The sequence below is a fragment of the Gymnoscopelus braueri genome (genome assembly GCF_963280865.1).
Source record: "Gymnoscopelus braueri genome assembly, chromosome: 5".
Taxonomy (NCBI): Eukaryota; Metazoa; Chordata; class Actinopteri; order Myctophiformes; family Myctophidae; genus Gymnoscopelus; species Gymnoscopelus braueri.
In genome coordinates, this window is record NC_137606.1 from 4,628,904 (window position 1) to 4,633,699 (window position 4,796).

General features: G+C 40.2%; 1 pseudogene across 1 annotated transcript in view; it reads right to left on the minus strand.

Annotated features, from left to right (window-relative positions):
* Positions 1–1,341: 1,341 nt before the first annotated feature.
* The window catches only part of LOC308085220 (GTPase IMAP family member 9-like), a 49,983-nt pseudogene continuing 46,528 nt past the window's right edge, over positions 1,342–4,796 (minus strand). The window contains exons 2-3 of the transcript in view: positions 3,043–3,072; positions 1,342–2,015 (exon numbers count right to left, since the gene is read on the minus strand). The product of the transcript in view is annotated as a GTPase IMAP family member 9-like (transcript). The remainder of the gene's footprint in view (positions 2,016–3,042; positions 3,073–4,796) is intronic.

The following is a 4,796-nucleotide window of genomic DNA, read 5'->3' on the forward strand; positions in this document are numbered from 1 at the left end:
AAATATCCATGAATTCAAGTCTCCATGGGGTGACTAATCGATAGAAAAAATGTCAATTTGGGGGTGAACTATCCCTTTAAGAACTGAGAATCTCTACAAAAGACACTGGTGTTTAAAAACGGTTTTAACAGGACAGAGGCAGAGGAGAACACTGTGAAATCAGCTGGAGCAGTGTGGGCGTGGCATCAAGGCCACTGTGATGCCATCTTGTTGAGGGACAGAAGGACAAAGTGAGGGAGGGGCCACAGCAGCCATGGCCTTCATTGATTGATTGAATACTTTGTTAGTAAGAAATGTAAACATGTGGTACAGTAAGGTTAAAAGAATAACACAATAATGTGTCATGACGACATTCCTGCCCTGCACCAAAGCAGAGTCCTGCAACGGGCCGGGTACCCGCGGATACCCGACGGGTCCCCGCGTTTGACGGGTGAAAACGGGTGAAAATGTTACTTTGATAAGATCACGGGTACGGGCACGGGCAGTACTGAACTAATCGCGGGCGGGTATCATTTTATTGTGAAAATCAGAGAGCACTGTTTCCGCCCAAATAACGTCACTTGTGTAACTTCACACAGCACAACTGCATGGAGCATGCTGGTCAGTTATCTTAACTCACAAAAACACATTGAACATCCTGTTAAACCTTCAAATTAAAACTATCTGCTGACGTAAACAACGACACATGTTTGCTGCGTAGATGCGCGTTCGCGCGTGGCTTAAGCTCGCTCCTCCGTCTTCACTTGATTTCTGTACAAACCTGACCACTGAATGTAGCGCTGTTGTTGAAGGCTGCTATCTTTTTCAACACACTTTTCAATAGGATTTACATTTTACACGGGTAAACGGGCGGACAACGGGTCGTTTATTTGACGGGCGGGGCGGGTCTGGTTCGTATTTTGAAATAATCACGGGTGACGGGTCGGTCTACGGATCTGAGTATTGACGGGCGGGGCGGGCGCGGGTTCTCAAAATTGGACCCGTGCAGTCCTGCACCAAAGCCTGCCAACCATGTCTGCTGTGATGTCATAGCAAGCAGAACCCAACTCCAAAGCAGACACACACAGGAATTTGACTAAAGAGCCACACTTTTACGCACCCATTCAAGGGGAAATATTTCGATATTAAGGGCACTAGAACATGCACAACCAAACATGTTATATAAATGCTTAAGTGCCCATGTGGTCTAGGTCTAGGATATGTTGGACTAGGATATAAGACCAACAGGGCGCTAAAGACACGCATTTATGAACATAGAAGCAGCATTCGCAACCAAGGTCAAAAGAGCGCAGTTGCAATGCACTTCATGTCCACCAAGCACAGTGTGGCCTCTCTCTGATATCAGGGGATTGAACATGAAAGTCTCTGCTCTTTATTCTTTTCAAGAATTCTCTGTTTCTCTTCCTCTATTGCTATCTCTGCTTCTTGGAACATATCATTGGTGTAATGGCTTCCCCCATTGTTCAACATCATCAACTAAATTTTATTCAGCAGCTCAGTGACCTGAGATCTGACTGCGGTTTCGTTGTTGTTGAAGACATGATAGCGATCTTTACATTTGCTGATCACATTTGTAATTTTGTCACTAACATTTCTTCAACTGCTAGATCTTTAAGCATGTCACCATGAGTGAACAGAATCATGGTGTATTTATTTGACTCTTGGCCAAATGCATCCTGAATCATTTTCACAGTGTTCTGCTCCTCTTCTGTGAATTTTGATCCCAGTGGGATCACAATTAGGAACACATGGGGACCAGGAGCAGCAAAACAAATACACTGTTTGATCTCCGTAAGGGTTTGATCTATGGTCAATAGTGTCAAACAAACCTGGTGTGTCAATTACAGAAACCTTTCTACCATCCACTACACCTATGGCCTTTTCACATGTCTCTGTCTGAGATACAAACGACAACTTGGATGTAAAAGCATTACGACCCAGGATGGTGTTTCCAGTGGCGCTCTTTCCAGCTCCAGTTTTCCCTACCAACACAATCCGAAGTTCTTCATCATTAGCTGGTGGATTAAAATGACATGGTTATGGATTATAGACATTTGGTTTCCAAAAATATGCTTTAATGCCACTATGTCGTTGCTGTTCAGCAGAAACCAACTCCATTTTGATGCTTTTGCATTTTTTCCATAAATCAGTGCCATTGAACACCCTTTACGTCTGTGAGTTGGTAAAAAAAAATTAAACCAATGAAAAGCATTAAAAAGCGCTTCTGACAAAACCAGCTAACTCCAAATAGATCCTAAAAAAATATGCTAAACCAGCAAAGTCCATCGGAGTTAGCTGGTTTTGCTGAATCCAAGCTCCACCCCCTTTTGACCTCCAACCTCATTGTGAGCTTGGAGGTCCATTCAGTTGTTCTTATCAATGATGAACAAAACCTCCTAACTCCACTTTTTTTTTCATTTCCTGAAAAATGAACATTTTGGAGTTAGCTGCTTCCTGCCGGACAGCAGAGATATACCTTCACCTGTGCTTAAGTCTGCACTCATGTCTGTCTTGAGGTTGTTTCTTACTTTCTTAGAGAGAGAAAGAGAGAAAGAACAGGAGTATTATTGCAACAATACTGCATAAGAAGACACACCTTGCCATTGAAAATGGACATATTATAGCATAATTTGTACCACAAAGGTAGAGGGTTAATTTATTGGAATGGACAATCATGTTCCTTTCGAGATAACGTAGACACCTCTTTCAGACACCTGTTAGTCTGGATTTGTCCCCAGTCTGTAGGATATTGATTTGTCTTCCTCTACAAAAAAGCAATGTGTGTACAAAAACGATTTGGTAATTTCATTTAGACATACTGACCACTGAATGATTGCTGGCACTGTCTGTGTTCATGTTTGTTAAATGGACCGTAATAAATAAACTAACATCAATTAAAGAGGTCACACTTTCCCATCTACATTACTCTAAAAGACAAGACAAATCAGTGTTTTTTTTTTTAATAAAACACAAAAAAGCCCAGGGCTTGTTTGTTTCCATGGTGGCCCACACTCTCAGATCAATGTGTGCAGTGTGTCTTACCTGCTTCAATATTGAAATTCTGATGTAGTTCTGGAGACACAGAGGAAGTATGAAGACAGTCTATGAAGCTCCTTCACCAAGGACCAGCTCACTGATACGTCTCTGGGATGCCTGAGGAAGGTCTTTGACAAAAAACATTGCATATATTAATAACACTTCAACCAGTATTGAGCAAGTTACGACAGTGCGTCGGTGTCTATTGTCTTTACCTTTTCATTTCGTCACCTTGCTAAACTAATGCCCTAAGTCATTTTTTGAGGACATTTTTATTTTTGCCTAAGTCATTTTTTGAGGAAAATTATATTTTTGCCTAAGTCAGCTCCTGATGACACCGGCCACCTCTGGTAAAATCTCCTATATCCTAATTGAAAAGGATCATGCTATTCCCTCCCCTTTTAGTATAATGGCCTATCTCCCTAGTCAGTGTGACTTAGGCCAAAATAGGCCTTTCTTTTGGCCCAAGTCACTTGTTTTTGTGACTGAGGCCAAAAAAAAACAAGTTTAATCATATTTAAACCTATTTAAATCTCTTATGTTACATAACTAACAGAAAGTGTTATTTTTAAATTAATAGTCATAATTTGTTATAAATGTTTTGGGTGAAATGATTAAGAAATATCCTATAGTTTTGTTTTGGATCAGTTTTAAATTTTTCCTGAAAAACTTAAAAACAAGACTTTTTGTTTAGCAACGTGACGATTTGGAAAATGACTCAACAAAATGTCAGCTGCTGACAATTGAACCATCATTTAAAGAGGTTAAGTTACTCTTTCCCAGCTACATGTCACTAAAAGACAAGCGGTGTCTCAGTGTCTTACCTGCTTCAATATTGCAAACCTCACTGACATGTCTCTGGGTGTCTCCCTGTCATTTTATAGCTTACACTCTGTAATTCCTTCAATGGGGGGAGCCTATGTATCTCTGAAGTGTGGCTGTTTGTATTGTAAATAATGTGAGTGGAGGAAATGCAAAATAACAGCGAGAATGGTACTGCTCATGTTCTGCTCCTGCTCCTCCCACCTTCAAACTGTAGGCCTATATATCTGTGTATATGCACATTGTGATGTGAATTCATAGATAGGTATTCCTTCTCTGTAAGACTGAGATGTGTTAATGAATGTGTTATTACATAACAGACAACCCGCTTGCGCCTCCCACCTCTATGGAAATAACGATACTTTTTTTTACTTCTGTAAACCTGTGATGTGAAATAAAGCTGATTCTGATTCACCACTCTGTTCAGACATTGTGAGTGTTATGCGAGATTCATGCTGATTTTTTATTACATCAGGGCCATGGCAGACATTTTGGGAGGAAATGAGAAGAATCTCTACTGCCCTCTTGTGGTTTCGCACTGTTATATGTTTGTCATTATGTCTCATGTTTGACCTGGTTTTGATGTGAGACAATCATCATAGCAGAAAGCTCCTACATATTTCAACGTTGTAAGTTTGTTTGGTAAATCAATGCCCTACTTCATCATACAATAGTGTCACACAAAATTAGTTAAAGTGTGAGCTTATAGATCACCTGTTTTTTTGGACATACAAGGTTTCCCCCCCGACAACAACGATGGCTGGTAAAGAAACTGCTTTATTTGAATATCAATTTAAAACAGCACTATACATGTGATGATGGCATTATTTAAAAAATATTTAGAAATACATACACGTTTATTTGACGGAAACAGTAACAAAAAACAACAACGGTATCTTGGACACTGCTATTCTACACAATTACTATGTGCAACAAAA